The sequence below is a fragment of the Epargyreus clarus genome, unplaced genomic scaffold (assembly GCF_041222505.1).
Source record: "Epargyreus clarus isolate Ecla_fem2 unplaced genomic scaffold, WU_Ecla_fem_2.2 ptg000015l, whole genome shotgun sequence".
Taxonomy (NCBI): domain Eukaryota; kingdom Metazoa; phylum Arthropoda; class Insecta; order Lepidoptera; family Hesperiidae; genus Epargyreus; species Epargyreus clarus.
Window position 1 is genome coordinate 16,547,854 of NW_027332223.1, and position 17,144 is coordinate 16,564,997.

Below are 17,144 nucleotides of genomic sequence, written 5' to 3' on the forward strand. Positions count from 1 at the left end.
TTGTGCTTACAGTATACAGTATACACAAATGTCTTATACGCTATTTTGAGACTGAGCAGCGTTTTAGTATTTTAATTTTGACTTACTGAAGCCTAAAAGTAGGGTGTTTAGTGGGTAGGCATCCCTTAAGGATGAGTCCCATACTGCCAGACATCGTTGCGGCCTGGGGTAGTGTTACGAGCATTCACTCAGCCCTGTACCGCAGGGTTGCTTTAGTCTTTTTTTAAGTCTGGGCGCAATAAAAAAATGTGGCAGTTCCAAAAATTGAATATTAAAATAATCTTTAGAAATATATAAAAATCCAAATAATAAAAAAAAATCATGATAATACAGGAGACCGCAGTCGGTAGGATTCGAACCTACGCTCCCAGAGGGAATCTGATTTCTAGTCAGACGCCTTAACCGCTCGGCCACGACTGCTTGTACGCGAACGGTAAAAAACTAAATTCGGACAAGTTCGTTATCCGAGTGTATCAGGTGAAAGTAAATATCATCCACGGTCATGTGCTACACAGACGTAGTGTCCTACATGTTATTCGTACAGTCAGTGTATAATAGCAACACATCTGAGATATTTCTCACATTAGCTCCTTTCGTAATTGTAATTAGTTCTAGATAAATAAGTAGGTAATTTAAAATTCTAGAATTAGTAATTTCATTGAGGCGGTTCGCTACGTACATCTTTAGGCGTTCGCTACGTACGTTTTTACTTATAGCAGCGTTGTAAAGCTGTTGCGTTATTTTTGGAGCAATATGGTACGAATAAGTTGAATATAATGATATGAGTTGTTGTACGAAACCATAGTACAATAGTTATAAGACTGTTTGGGCGGGAATGTATTTGGTTTCGACTTCTACCTAAGCTGAGACACTTATGTCTGACAAACAAAAAAGTGCGAATCGAATTAGCACACGATCGGTTCCGTACCAACTAGTTTTCACTTATTTTTAGTATTTGTCACACAGTCCTGAATTGGATTTGTAATCATACCAGCCCAAGAAGTAAATGCATTGTGAAAATTTGAACTATCTACCTACTTCGATCAATAATACCAACTCTTGATCGAAGTCTACCTATTAAAGTTTACTAGATATAACGAAAAACGCCGAATAAATCGGTATCTTGTATAGCGTACTCAATAATAATAGTATCTTCAAAGCTTTTTATTTTTAGTATTTGTTTTAGAGACCCCTATTTTACATAGGTACTGCATAAAAAATTCAGCTGTGACAGATAGACAGACAACGGAGGCTTAATAATAGTGTTCCATTTTTACCATTCGAGTACGGAACCCTAAAAATGAAAACAAAGAAATGACTAATTTTTAATTCGTTACATTCGGCTGGTCCATGCCCAATCTGTTTGTTAACCAGAGCCCCTGTACATTAAGCTCCAATTAGCCCCCGCCTAATGACAGTTGTACTTGTTACGAACAAAACATTATTGTAACAAACTTCTGGCTCCACGAATGGGGACAATCGTATGAAAATGTAACTTTGCCTTTAAATAATTTAAGTGATTGGTTACAATAAAGATTGAAATTAAAAATAGCGGTTTCTAATGTCTTGCTTACAGTTTTGAGAACGACAGTTAAATACAAATGCTATCTTTGTTGAGACACTCTTTCTAACTTTTCACTTTTCAATTATCCTGGATATAAAGATTGTATGAAGCCCGTCCATAGTATAAATATAACATCTAATTAATTCTCAACTCACTATGACGTCACAATCTAGAACAAAAGCACTTATCGTTAATCTGATAAGACTCAGTTAATACTAATTCCTTTCACATAATTATAGTAGAAATGTATATTGCGTTATCTTATCACTTCTTTATCGAATGAAAATACAAATTACAAGTAATTATCATCATCATTGGTAGCATTTTGCTAATAATATCAGTGGAGATGAAGTAAGGGTGAAGATGCTGACTGTCTTATACATGACGTCACTATCACTCTTCAAGAATGACAAGGGCAGCGCAGGTATGATCCCAATATCCCATGTTTTAAATCGATACTTAGCCGACTAAGCCTGAATGCCTTGGATTCCGGCTTAGTCATCAGGAGTATTAGCGCGTTTCTAGGCGATCTCAGGTAGGAAACTAATCTTATCTGGGGTTGATTACAGATGTCCATGGGCGGACTACTTACCCTCAGGTGGACTGCATGCTCGTCTGCTATTCTTTTATTATAATAAATATAGTTCAAAAAACTAAAAAACACGCTTTTATGATAAAATCAACTAAAAAGTAGAAAATAATTTTCAATCTAGGAATCAATTAAGGAACAGTAAATTGTATAATTGTGAAAAAAGCGTGGAGTGTTCCACTTATCAATTTTCAAAAAGCACCCCACACTTTTACCACAATTATACAATTTACTGTTCTTTAATTGATTCCTAGATTGAAATTTATTTTCTACTTTTTAGTTGATTTTATCATAAAAGCGTGTTTTTTAGTTTTTTGAGCTATATTTATTTTATTAATTTTTAGTATTTGTTGTTATAGCGATCATCATTATGCATCGTCTGTAAAAAAATAAAGTGTCTATCTATGATGGTTTAAGAGATAAAGCCCTGTGACTCACGAACAGACAGCGGAGGGTTTCGTTTTATCCTTTAAGTACGGAATCCTAAAAATCATTCTACAAGATGGCATTATAGATATGTTTCAGTACATTTGAGTTATAGGGAAATAACATTATTATTTTTCATAGCTAAAAATCAATCTAGTAACTTTGCCTGTACGCTCCATAAGGCACTTTCTCTCGCCTCGAAAATCGTTAATCCTGAGGATGTTGATAAGGACAATGGTACAAAATTATTAAAATCGTGTATTGTCATCCGTTTTTGATAATTTTTCAAAATTTTGATTTAAACTGAACGTTCAAAGTGGATTGAAATCGCGTTCAAAGATTCCGTTACTGTTACGTACATACATACATACAAACATACAACCCAAGCTAATAAAAGCGTGTTAAAAATAGGAGTTTGTTGGTTACCCAAGAGCAAATTACCACTGGCATCAGTGACTATAAAGCTATAAGCTCAGTGGACTATAAGCTCTGCTATTTTTGAATCTAAAGAAATATAATAGGTGTAAAACGAAAAATGTCAAAAATAAACGAATGCTAAGAAATCGAACCGAAGACCTACAGAAAGTACTATAACCACTAGGAATCCTTTTGAATAACAACAAAACCCACAAATTAGCCAGTAAAGCCAGCTCCACAATCACGGCATGCGCTAAGCTCAAACTAGCCTATTGGCTTTATTAATGGCGCCAGTTAAGGAGTTTGGGGCGTTGGGAGATAATTACGATTTTAACCCTCCACTTGTAACAACTCCAGATAAGCGCTAATGGAGCTATTCAATAAGATCGGTTTGGAGCATCAAGTTATTAAGCTCAAGTCTAGTGCCAGACTGCCAGTATGCAAGACGAGAGTATTACCTTTTTAAAATATAGATATAGCAACATGCAGTCCTAGTAGTAAGTGGCTACTGCCGTCAATGGTGATCTATAAAAAAAGCAATATAATATTAGATAGGAATACCTGAGGTTGCCTACAAATGCGTCACTACTCCTGAGGACTAAGCTGGAGTGCCTTGGATAAGTAACAGTATAAAACATGGGATATTGGAATCATACATACGTTGCCCTTTCTATTCTTGAAGGGAGATACTGGCCTCATATATAGGTTTTGCCAGCGTCTTAACCCTTCCATTGATATTATTGTCCTATCTGTGGATAGCTGCAGATACGTTGCTTCATGTGAGGACCAAGTTAGAACACCTCGGATAAGTATATTTCCTTATGGTGATGTGCATGATAGACGAATCCGAATTATAGACGACCCGCGTGGCGGAGCGGTCACCATGCCGGTCTGACGCACAGAGGGTCCCGGGTTCGATCCCCGGCCAGACAGATTTCTAAATGATGAATTTAGATTTCTGTTTCTGGGTCTGGGTGTTTGTGTATTTGTCTCTGTGTGGGGCTGTGAGTGTAAAAAGCGTTTTTTTTTAATTCGATCCCCAGTCGGACAAACATGTAAATAACAAACAAGCATAATGCGTCTTTTTATTTTAAAAACTAGAAAGTTGCTGACGTATTCTTTTTAATCAAAGTTAGATGAAGTGCGGTAACTAGCAGTAATAATCAATTAACAGTTTGACCTACATAGCCCATACGTTACGTTACGAGAACGCAAACATTTTTGCTTACCTAACCACCAATTACGCTATTGATGGACTATCGATCGTAATTATCGAAAGTGAATTTGTTTTGCTAATTAAGTATTGTTCTACATTTTTCTACATCTTTTTGTATTTTTATGTTAACTATTTGTACCAGAATTATACTAAAAACTTAGGAATGTATCGTTTGATCTTATAAAAGTTTTAAATAGGCCAGTCGTAAATATTAGTATGTCGTCCAGAATTGAAATAATTATTTAACATGTGCTTTCAGTAAAGGTCATGGTACAGTGATTGTCGTTGTTGATGAAGTTGTGGGTATCCACTACTCAACTAAATCAGAACCGCAATTACAATACATTTTAAAAATTATGTTTACCTGAAAAGGCATCAAACTCATATATCCATCAGCGTGTTAATTGGTAACTGCTTCGCCATGCGCTATGTATGCAAATATTACAATGTCACTATATTTATCAGAGAGCATGTAATAATAAATGACGTATGACGTCACGTTGGATTTCGTAACCGCTTTATTACGATACCCGAATCCAATAAAAGAGAAAGTGGAATATTTAAAATGGATGCGTGTATTTGAGATTCATGTCCACAGCAGTCGTGGCCGAGCGGTTAAGGCGTCTGACTAGAAATCAGATTCCCTCTGGGAGCGTAGGTTCGAATCCTACCGACTGCGTTCCAATGCTTGTGATGAAGTTTTTTTATTTATTTATACTACATTTTTAGTTAAGATTGAGTTTAATAAAGTTAATTGGAAAGGTTCATAAAGTCGTGCATCCAGTCCTATGAAGAAATTTTTTAGTTTGTTGTCGTTTTTTTTTTGTTTTCATTATAATTTGTGTTATGCTTTATAGCAGTGTAGTATGTATGAGTATAGAGTTTTTGGGTTTAGTTTTGAAGGATATTTCGCTTGTTTTCTCAGGCCATTTGCGACTGAATTTTGGTATGAGTTTTGTCCGTTTCTAATAATGCACAGTCACCACTTAACTGGGTGGCCACCACGAGGGGTGGCCATGATTTTTGTTGCTAAATAAATCCAAGTAGGTATGATAGAACTATAATTATAATAGGGCCGGTATCCATTAAAGTGAAGATGAGCGGAGCGATGTTTTGTAAATTTAAATATCAATACAATCGAAACATATACAATATTTTGGTTATTTACCCATCATCTCTCTTTCCTATTCATCTCCGCTTTCGTGGATAGTGGCCCTTATTCTATTTGAGATTGATAGGTAGTCTTTAGCTGTGTTGACTAGGTACTTGAAAGTTTAGCATAACATCTGTAAACTGTACATCTGTATCCATATCTATCCTAATATAATATTTGGTACAATTTTGTTAGGTTACGTTTCAAATTATTGTCTATGTTTGTATGTTATCGATCGAAATCATAATTTGTAATCAGCTCAACGGGATTATGCTGTATAAATTTCAATTAGACGTCTATTTTAAACAATCAAAAGGCTTTATTTAAGTGTATCTTAAACATTATTTACTTTGAATGTCTAGAACAAAACCACACAGACAAAATATTTTTTTACCGGTCGCTCACGGTCATTGTCTGAGGGCGTCTGTACGGTCGATATAAATACGTTAATATCATAGATATATTATATCTATGGTTAATATACATAAATTTGATAGTAGAATTGATGTCTGCCATGGTTCTTGTCTGATTCGTTCATTATATGTAGGTACATATAAAACACCTTCAATGTACCGTTCATAAATTTGTAAAAAATAATCTACCATCGCAGTCGGTAGGATTCGAACCTACGCTCCCAGAGGGAATCTGATTTCTAGTCAGACGCCTTAACCGCTCGGCCACGACTGCTGATTACTATCACATTTAAAAACGCCTTTACTTTCATAATAAGAAACATGTCTTACGTCATAGTTATATAGGTTTAGGTGCATTTAATTTTAAATTACACAGGTGGATACATTATACCTACAATTTAAACAGTTTTTAAGTAATTGCCAAATGCGAGTTACCTTCGGAGTATTAAAATGATAACTAATTATTTATTTTAAATAACATAATAATAATATATTTTAAAAAGTTCTATGCTTTTCAGAAAGTACACTTAATCTAAACCAGAATCTGAGGATTTTTTAAAATGAGCACTAAAATTATGAATGCAAGCAACATTACATAGACTTATCGGAAAGATCTTAGTTGCATTGACCGTAGTCGCAATGACCATTTACCGCAGTAAGAAATTACGATGCACAAATCCTCCCGATATTAAATAATAAACAACTTACTTTAAAAGTGCAGCAATGTAACTTTGACTTAACTAAGATATGTTTTCTAACTAATTTGGCGTAGTACGCTTCTTCGTTGCTTCTACTTTAAGAATACCCCTGTGGCGGAGGGGTTAACGGTCTGACACGCAGAGGGCTGAGACTGCGATCAAATAACAATCAAATCCTTAACCACATTCGCTAATTAATAATCACTCAATATTAAAATAATTCATACCCAAGGGATTATCTGTCGTTAATTGACATATTATTTATCGAATCGTAAAAAATCAACAACAAAACAAATAAATCCGTTTTAAATTCAATTTCATTGTTTCGTGAAACACTATTCGGTAGAGAGTTGTTCATTTGCCGGCGCTCGGTTCGCCTCAATCGACTTCCGGTTTGTGTTGCTCCTAAACCGATCATCCGGTCAAACGCCGCCAAACTGCGGAGGCCTTTATCGACAAATAGGTTTCGAATGTGTCTTGTAGAATTGTAGGCCTAAAAGGTAGTCCTATCACATCTAAAAATGTAAGTTATTACAATGGTTTAACTAGTGTTCTCGTAAGCTTTGCATTTTTACAAATAAAAATATATTAGACCGCAGTCGGTAGGATTCGAACCTACGCTCCCAGAGGGAATCTGATTTCTAGTCAGACGCCTTAACCGCTCGGCCACGACTGCTTATATTGGTCAATTAAATAATACGATATCATATGAAAAGAGAACATTTAGGAGGCAATTTAGATATTGAATCTATAATCTAGCAAGCAGAGCCTTCCAGAAAATGGAATTCTTCTACTAGGATCACCGAAACACATAGCGAGTTCTGGTAACTGAATGTGTCGAATGTCATGGAGTGCACATATTTAATTTAGATTCACTACTTCATATTGACGGAATATTAAAATAAATTATACACAAGCGATTATTATACCTGCCGTTAATAGACATCTTATTTATCGAATCGCAAAAAAGTCAACAGCAAAACAAATAAATCCCATTTAAATTCAATTCTATTGTTTTGTGAAACAGTGTTCGGTAGAAAGTTGTTCATTTGCCGGCGCTCGGTTCGCCCCAATCGACTTCCGGTTTGTGTTGCTCCTAAACCGATCATCCGGTCAAACGCCGCCAAACTGCGGAGGCCTTTATCGACAAATAGGTTTCGAATGTGCCTTGTTGAATTGTAGGCCTAAAAGGTAAGGCCAAAAAAGTAAGTAATTATACAACGACACAGTTTGTCGCAAGTTTTGGATTTTCATAAATAAAAATATAGTATTCCGCAGTCGGTAGGATTCGAACCTACGCTCCCAGAGGGAATCTGATTTCGAGTCAGACGCCTTAACCACTCGGCCACGACTGCTTATATTGTTCAATTAAATAATACAATAGTTATAAGTTATATCATAATAATCTGTATGTATTCCGATGTATTCTTGTCACCATGTTATGGTTTTGCTCATTAGTTTTCTATAGGTACTGTGTAATACTACTATATAAATTCTCATTAAAACCCAAATAAGTCAGATAAGCGTCACATATGATCCATAATAATTTATTATTAAGCTATTGCATAGCTTTTATCGCGGGCTTTGAGCGCGGCGACCGAATCGAGAAATTCCGTAACGAAAATTAATAACATTTTTGTTGGATATCAAGTCTCCAGGCAACCGAGTTGTTGACTGTCAATAGAAAAATATGTATATAATTGAATAAAGTATTATTTTACATTCCTTATTATTTTATTTGATATTAGCGACGAGATGTCGAATGAACTAAAAAACAATAAGAAAATACGAGCCACATTACGTGGGTTAATGAAACGAACCGAAAATTACATTTCGGGAATAGAAAAAATTGACAATGAAGAAATAAATATACGACTGAATTCTTTACAAGAAAATTTGAACAAATTCTACGCGATTCAAGAAAAAATTGAATGGCTTACAGAGGAAGAAAATTTAGAAGAGGAAATAAAATACAGGTACGAATTTGAAGAAATATATACAAAGCTAAAATTAAAATTTTTGAATGTACAAAAAGAAAATATTCGGCTAATACCTGAATGTTCATTTATATCGGCAAGAGCGGAAGTTTATTTGATAAACTGTTAACTGTCAAGGCACGCTTGAGACGTACACCTAATACAAAAGGGTTATCACCTTATCAGTTAATGTTTGGCAGAGAGGTAAGAACCTATATGCATGCCTTATTTAAGAAATCCGCCCCGCTATCCAGATTACATTACAATGCACCGCCAACGAAGGAGTTCGGACAAGGTGATAAGGTACAAGTCCGCAGTTACACCAACCCAAGAGTTAAATGGGAGTTCAGAGTCGTCATCCGAAGATTAGGTAGACTCCATTATGAAGTCAGAACTGAAAATGGCATACTGGTGCGCCGCCACCTTGACCAAATGCTGCCGGCGCCCCTGGTGGTGTAAGTGAAAATAGCGGTGGAGGACTGTTGGATATCAAGTCTCCAGGCAACCGAGTTGTTGACTGTCAATAGAAAAATATGTATATAATTGAATAAAGTATTATTTTACATTCCTTATTATTTTATTTGATAACCTTAATTCGTCAACTTGAACACAGATGGCAGTAATACACATTTTTTTATAATCCGTGCGGAAATCTTAAAATTGCGTGAAGTATATCTTATATTCCCATTATAAAATTCAAAATTATATTACCACATTATCCAAATAATATGTTTTATCAACATAAGCTATGTTGAATTCTGGATTAATAAAATAACGTAAAAGAGTGTTTGTAATTTTTAAACGTACAATTACAACTGACAGACTTGACAGTACAAAATCAAAACGCCATTATGATTTATGGTACAAATCATTTGTGTACAAAGTGTTTTAAATATGAATAAACAAAGTGCATTTATTAATGAAAAATGCGACGTACCTGTAACATTCGGCCAAATGTTACAGGCACATCGCATTGATCCATTTATATTGCTGGTTGTTAATACTTTACGTCACTTATTAAATACTTTTCTATTTTATATTTTAGAATGTTCAGTCTTGCTTGGAGTCATCGATATACTACTAATAAAGACGTAGATGAGTCATACACGTTCGAAATTTGGCACATGATTCATGGGCTAATTGGCCTATGACAACTTAGTCACGGGCCGCGCGCCTCTCAGAATGGTCGTGTCTATGTCAAAGTTTCTGTGTTGAAAAGTGATTAAAAATGCCGTCTTGTGTCATGATATTTTGCACAAACTACAGCGGAAAAATCACCCAAGGTGGTGGAATCACTTATCATTCGTAAGTATTTCAATTTCAAGAAGTTATTATCGATTTTTCAATAATTCAAATTAAATTTAGCGTAAATATATGTCACAGATAATAGAGCGAATAAAAAGATGGGCATATTACTAAGTGTAAAAGAGAAGCGTTATGAATTGTGCGTATCCATGTATCATAGATTAAATTAATAAATAGTCCAGAAGGTACATTATTGGTATATATATCGTAAGAAACTACACAAATCATTTACTAATTTGAAAGTTATATTTATTAATTTGATGTTTAAGTCGATATTTTTTCTAATACTATTTCTGTGTAGTGATTGTATTTCTGTGTATGTTTTAGGTTCCCATTAAATGAAATAGGGCGACTAAAGTGGTTGGACATTGTTCGCAAGGTAAGAAGGGAAGACGATTCGCATCCAAATTATTAGAGTCGGACTTGCTCTGAACATACCATGGACGATGATAATTAAATCTTACAAAACCAAAGAATTTAATTTTTATTTTGCCTGCATCCAAAAATCATACTAGTAGTTAATCATAAAACACTCTTGAACACCCTTCTCCATTCCATGCAACATTCACGCAGAGACACGCACTGAATTACGTATTTTTCCCTTAATACTAATACCATATTAAATTAATGCATATACGAATTTATTCTCTCTATACCAAGCACATTATAGGTAGCTATTCAATTAATTCATATAGACGGATCAGACTTAAACTCATCTTTAACGAATAGTCATCATGATTGCCACGCATAAAGTTATATGTTTATCCTTTTTTTGCATATTCAGTTAGACGTGCCGTGTTAGAACACCTAATATGCCTTTTTTTTTTGTTATCGAAGGGGAAACCTTCAAAAGGTACCCGACAACGTGGGAGCGACGCCGGGTTATGTGGGATTTTTACCGCACTAAAACCCCCTCGGTGGCCGACCCCTGCGCTGCGTAGAGGGCTTCGGGGTCTCCAAAGGAACACAACCGGAGTCCTCTTAGCGCGTTGCCCCGTCGGGCTCCGCCCAGGCGAACTTGACGCTCGCCACACCATCTGGTGTGTACGACGGTATGCGACCACACATACCGTCGTCCTTCCCGGGGCCGCTGGTCGGGCGGTTCGAGCTCCCACTCTTGCCGCCCGCAACCCCGGAAGCCCCCTTTTAGTCGCCTCTTACGACAGGCAGGGGATACCGTAGCACTATTCTAGTCCCGGAACTACAGGGACAACCTAATATGCATAGGGCTCGAAATGAAAGAAGTGGACTGTATTTTAACTGTTTAATTGGGATCGGTTACAAATTATCGCGAGCGTCCGTCTCTGCCCACCGCCGTAGGCCAAGTGGTCGAGGAGTGGGGCGACTGGCCGCGCGCCGCGGATGCCGCCGCCGGCGCACCTATCGCCCGCACATTAAGAGGCGAACATGCCGTCCTACTTGCTCCTCTTAACTATTTATTAGTGTGTTGTTTAAATATAATATTTATAAAGTAGTGTGTATTTCTCCCGATGAGTGCCACTAACAAGCGCCGGTTGTTTTGTTAGTAACCTATCTACGTCTTTATTGAACTTGATAAACAATCTTTGTATAGCCAGAAATTTTTCGCTTCTTCTCCATATCGAAACACCTTGTGAAGTGGTGGTAGATGCAATTACATTAAAAAAGAATAAAGAACCTAGTTTGAATAAAAAATTGATTATATTTTTAAATTGTCTATTTTAAACCAATCGATCTGTATAGATACATTATTTAAAGATAAAATAGAATAAACCATAAAATCTACATATTTTGTATCACACTTTTAAATTATATATTTATATAATAAATTATTTAGTTAAAATGTACTATAAAATGTCTACGTAAACGGCGCACTAAAACATATCAACAGTTTTGTATATTTTTTACCTTCTGTCCCATTATTTCTTTGTCTTTGACAAGCATGCGGATCAATGGATAAGTGACCATATGTCCTGTTTTGAACGGTACTTTTTTCGATGCTTCGTCCCGTTGTCTCCGAAAAGAACCTCGGGACACAAAATTGGTCCGTTTTCCCAAATAACAGTAATGATAACTAAATATTAAAATCCATAAATTTAAAATAACAATGTTTTAAAAGCAAATTTCCGCCATCTTGAATTATTAGTAACGTTTAATTAAGTAACTTCTAATTAAATAACAATAAATAGTAAAATTGTGAAAAAAGCATGGGGTGCTCCATTTATCAGTTTTCGAAAAGCGCCCCACACTTTTTCCTCAATTATACTATTTACTGTTCCTTAAATAATCCCTAGATTGAAAATTATTTTCTACTTTTTAGTTGATTTTATCATAATAACGTGTTTTTAGTTTTTTAAACCTTATTTTTTCAAATAAAAAGTAGTTGACATAAAAAAATCGATGTCCCGTTTTGACTGAAGTAATCATTGGTCACTATATTCCATGGTCAATATTTACGTTGGCGTACACTTTAAAACTAGAAAGACGGCAAAATTTAACTACCTACAAAGACGGCGGGCGGTCAAATGACTGCAAGTACTCATATTCAGAAAATTCTTTATTAGTATAAAAAATGCTACTATAAACTTGAATGTTTGTAACATAATGCTCATAATTTATACTATTTTACATATCTAATTGCAATTTTTACATTTAAAAGTTTTAATTTCATTACAAGAACCACAAAGTGGCTTTTTACAGGAATAACATACTTTATTAGTTTTATTTTTACATTTATTAATATAACATTCTCGCCTTTTTCGGTTGTCTTGGATGATCGGTAACGAAGATTGAGAAGTTGAAGGCATAGGTTCTACACACAAAGGCTCACAACCGGAAAGTACTGTTTTAATTTCATTATTTCCACTAAGTGCACTCGCTAAATCCAAAATAAATTTTCTCCGTTTTATATTTATTCCTGTCAATTTCTTATATATAATGTAAGAATTGATTCCCGCTAGATCTAAAATGTTAAAAAATACTTGTACAGGCCATCTTCGAGATGCTGCTTTGACACTGTACTTCTTCGCCATCTGATCAGCTACATCCACGCCATACTTAGTAGCATTGTAAAAAGTCACAGTCTCCGGCTTCTTTTTACGGTGATCGGTATCGATTTGAACATTTTCATGTAAAGTGCTTAGCAATAAAACATTCTTATTTCGTTTTCCCTGATATATTGTAAGAGTGCAATCATCACATTTCAACACTTTTGTTTCGAATAAATTCAAACAAAGTATCTTGGCATAAGGTGGAATTTCGCGTCGTGCTCTATTCATGGTCCCAACAATCGTAGTGCGTTTTGAAAGTAAGTTTTTTGCCAAGCTAACAGATGTAAAAAAATTGTCTGTGGTGAGGTTTCGACCAGTATTTATAAATGGTTCCACGAGACGCATTACAACGGATTCACCAAGGCTTTGGTTTTGTGGCCTACTATCATCTTTACCTAAGTATGGAAAACCATTGAGCACATATTTGGAATCAACATCAACGCAAAGCCAAAATTTTATACCAAACTTATCAGGTTTGTTTGCAATATACTGAAGAAACTTACATCTTACTTTAGTAGAAAAAAGTTGTTCGTCAACTGTTATATTCTCACCTGGTTTGTAACAACATACGCAATTTTCAATAAATTTATTCCAAACATCAGACATCAAAGCGAATTTATCTTGTTGAAGTCGGGAACTTCTTTGAGATTTTATGTCAAATCGAATAAACTTCATAATATCCTTGAATCTGTCGCGAGGCATTGTTTTCGAAAAGAAACTTATTCCCCATGTTTTACTCCATAATTCGTTTATCGGGATATTTTTCGCACCGCAGGCACCACGAACATAACAAATAGCAATAAAATCTTCTAATTCTGCCAAAGTGAGTGTCCAATTATTATGTCCTAGTTGCCTATTAGCTTCTTCTTTTGTGCATTTTTGAATATGTCTCAAAATATGTTCGTCAATAAATAGCCTCCATGCATCGGCTATATTTCCTTTGAAATTCCTTTTTGCAAATGATGTAGGTCCTGCTTGCTCAGTAATAATGTTCTGTCGAGCCCGACGACCAGTTGGAGTTGATACCGTCTGAAGTGCCCATGTGGTCCCGTCTGTAGCCGTGTAATGGCGATCCTGCTCGTGAGCAGTACTGGCAAGCAAACGGTGACCCCTACCCCTGCCACGAACGCGTTTATTGTTATTAACGTAACGTAAATTTGAAAGGGGTACCTGATCTTCTGGGTCAGAGTCTGCACTATCAGAGGTCGAACTAACAGCAGGTAACACAATGTCATCATCGCTGTCAAGTACTGCACTTTCAGATTCACATTCCGACTGATCGTCTGGTAGGTTTTGCAGTAAATGAAGTATTTCGTTATCATCTAGTCTCCGAGACATTTTTACACTAATTTATTCACAATATTCTAAATAATACGTACTGTATGAAGGTAGTTACTCTAGCGACTGACTAATAAAACTAAACCATTCACATGTTTACAAAAACACCCTCATATTACAATTATAATCACTACTTAAGTTACAGCAGTCAAATGACTGTCGCCGTCTTTGTCGGTATATCAGCACTTTAAAAGGTAAACAAAGACCCTGAGAATCTTTTGGTCATGTATTTTTAGGATTCTTTTCATAATAATAAAAGTCACAAATTATCAGTAAACTTAGTCAAAAAGTTTTGGAATAAACAAACTTTTAAATTGAAAATCCGGTCAAATGACTGCTCCCGTCTTTCTAGTGTTAAACGCAATGTCAAACACTAGTTGTCTTTTTTTATCACATTGTTCTAATAGCTCTGTCCCTTAGAGAACATTTGTCTAAGTAGTGAAAGGTAAGTAAAATAAAAAACGTGCATGTGTGCTATCAATGGAGTTTCGCTCAAGTTTTCGGTCAAGTTAGTACGGGTATAACCTGTCTATAAGTATAAAATGTCATTGCTTGGAGTTATGAAATGTCAGCTGATATTTGCAATGTCTTATATAATGGAGATATGATAAAATAGTGGATAAAGATGTATTAATGTAAATGTTGATGATTATGGAAGAATATATTGTATTTCTGGAATTCCTTCTGAGCGTTTTCATAGCATAAAAATGCTATGCAATAGCTTAACCGCGGCAGTCTCCGAGTGCCACACGTATTTTTTGTTAAATGTCTTTTGCTATACATAACTCTACACTAGGATTCCCTGTGTTGTGGGTACTATGGACTCTTACAAAGAGGAGTAGACAAGCTACATTTAAAAGTAAAATCTTAATAATAGTTCATCATTCATATTTCCGCGTGGTCAGGGCTGGTCCAAGCCGACCAGTTTATATAAATTACAAACGTCATAATTGAACATCTGAAATTCAAAAATGTGTACCTACACGGAGAAAAACTATTTTGTACTTTATGAGATCCAACACTTCATCAAAATATTGCAATTAAGTATGTGTGATACTATGCTATTTAATTCCCTCTCACTGCTTGGTAACTACTAGCAAACAAGGTATTAGGTACAAGTTACCAGTAATCACATAGCAGTCGTGGCCGAGTGGTTAAGGCGTCTGACTCGAAATCAGATTCCCTCTGGGAGCGTAGGTTCGAATCCTACCGGCTGCGTTCCTTTTTGCATACTCTTAAATAAAAATGATCTGTATCTTTCTGGATATTATTAGTCTTTTATTTTTATGTTATTAATTATAAATATTTCATTTATTTTTTGCGTATTGTAAGAAAAATGTTAAATACGAAAGGTTTAAAAAATACACTGATAGTAACATGTCATAAAGACTGTCGGTCGTGATCGGGTACCTTCGGAATTGTAGACTACTGTTTTCGTCGCATAAAACATTTAAAATCCAATATCTTTCAAAAGTCGTGCAATATTTTTTATATATATTTTTATAGAGAGGTATTTAAAATGATCCGTAATAAACGTGTAGCGCTCACTCGTTGATGTCTTATCTGCCACACAATAAACTTTTTACATTTGATTTTATCACTAACATCGTGATTCTGTTATCAATGCTATGTATATTGTAGTCAAAAGCATGCAAATGTTGTTTTAAGAGAACTATTATCGTCGATTTTTTTTCGTTTTTCTTCCGAAGATGAGAATACTAAACAAATTACATTTAAAATTACAAATGAAACTAAACTCAACATAACGATCAAAAATAGTGCCGATATACAGGATGATCGTTAAAACTAGCAAGTTAGAAACTGCAGGCGCTATCTTTTTATTCCCCGCTCGGAATTTCCCGCTCCACATGCAACTTTGTTCGTTCCACACGCTTTGTTGAAGAAAACTCCTTATTCCTCCGATGCATTCAGTTTTATCGCGTATTTATTATTATTTACACGTATATACGTGTCCTGTGACCTATATGCAGTATTGTTTTCAATATTATTCCTGATCTAGATTTCCATGTGCTGAATGATTTTGTGTTATAGGGGAAGATTTATTGATACGTAAGTTAATACGCGCTGCCTAATTTACTATGTAACATTTTATTTGTAGGGACTTTGGTGAGTTACTATTACTACATAATTAGTCTGTTTGTTATCTTTATCTATCTATCTTTTTAAGTATTAATTTCAGTTTCAGTTTTAGTATTCCAAGATTGTGTCAAATCAAAATAAATTGCTTCTTCGTTAATTAAAAGCGCATTTTCAGATTGATTGAGATTCCGTACTAATACTTCATGATCTGTCTGCAATCCCTACCAGACTCATTTCAACTTGGTAATCAGAGGTTTATCAAGTTGGGGTTAAATTCCGGGGACTTAGGGTTCAATTCAGATACGGATAGCAGTAAAAACGAGAGTGATTCCGACGAATTAGCCGCGCCCGCCCCGTCAGTTGCGGCCCTATTCTGGGTGTAACTGTTATTTGTGTTTGTTGATAGTTATTGGGTAGATAAATCTAAAACGAATCGTTACCTACTACGATCATTTTTATTTACCTTAATTTCATGCAAACATCATGCAAACTCATACGAACATACACTCAGTTAAGTCTAGATCTGTTTTTACAAAAATTGTCACTTTTACGGGAAATAAAACCTGAAAGATTTAGTTGCATCCTATTTGCGACAGCACCGGTGTTTTTCTGTCTACAAATATCTTAAGTCGACAAATTGCCTTCTAGTAATTTTATACGTTTTTAAAAAAATACACGTTGCTTGTAATGGGCCAGTTTTGTCCATGTTTGTCTGATTTTGTTGTGTTATATTAGTATGAGACTAGTTCGTAGTCTCGTCAAGTCGAGGTCGAGACATATACTAAGCGGTCCAACTTACAAACTTCTTCTAAACACAGAAGAATTTCGTATCTATTTAACACAAAAGTTTTACATAAAATGTTTTGGTTACATATGTCTATGGGCGGCAGTGGCCACTAAATTTGACAAATGGACATTTC

At 35.3% G+C, this 17,144-nt stretch overlaps 1 protein-coding gene and 6 non-coding genes across 7 annotated transcripts in view; 3 read left to right on the plus strand and 4 right to left on the minus strand.

Annotated features, from left to right (window-relative positions):
* side-II (sidestep II transmembrane protein) overlaps positions 1-17,144 on the plus strand; it is a 544,775-nt gene that overhangs the window by 22,892 nt on the left and 504,739 nt on the right. The gene's annotated exons all lie outside the window — the stretch shown is intronic.
* On the minus strand, positions 339-420 carry TRNAS-AGA (transfer RNA serine (anticodon AGA)). The gene has a single exon. It is a non-coding gene; the product is annotated as a tRNA-Ser (tRNA).
* TRNAS-AGA (transfer RNA serine (anticodon AGA)) lies at positions 4,810-4,891 on the plus strand. The gene has a single exon. It is a non-coding gene; the product is annotated as a tRNA-Ser (tRNA).
* TRNAS-AGA (transfer RNA serine (anticodon AGA)) lies at positions 5,971-6,052 on the minus strand. The gene has a single exon. It is a non-coding gene; the product is annotated as a tRNA-Ser (tRNA).
* TRNAS-AGA (transfer RNA serine (anticodon AGA)) lies at positions 7,071-7,152 on the minus strand. The gene has a single exon. It is a non-coding gene; the product is annotated as a tRNA-Ser (tRNA).
* On the minus strand, positions 7,750-7,831 carry TRNAS-CGA (transfer RNA serine (anticodon CGA)). Its single transcript has one exon. It is a non-coding gene; the product is annotated as a tRNA-Ser (tRNA).
* TRNAS-CGA (transfer RNA serine (anticodon CGA)) lies at positions 15,261-15,342 on the plus strand. Its single transcript has one exon. It is a non-coding gene; the product is annotated as a tRNA-Ser (tRNA).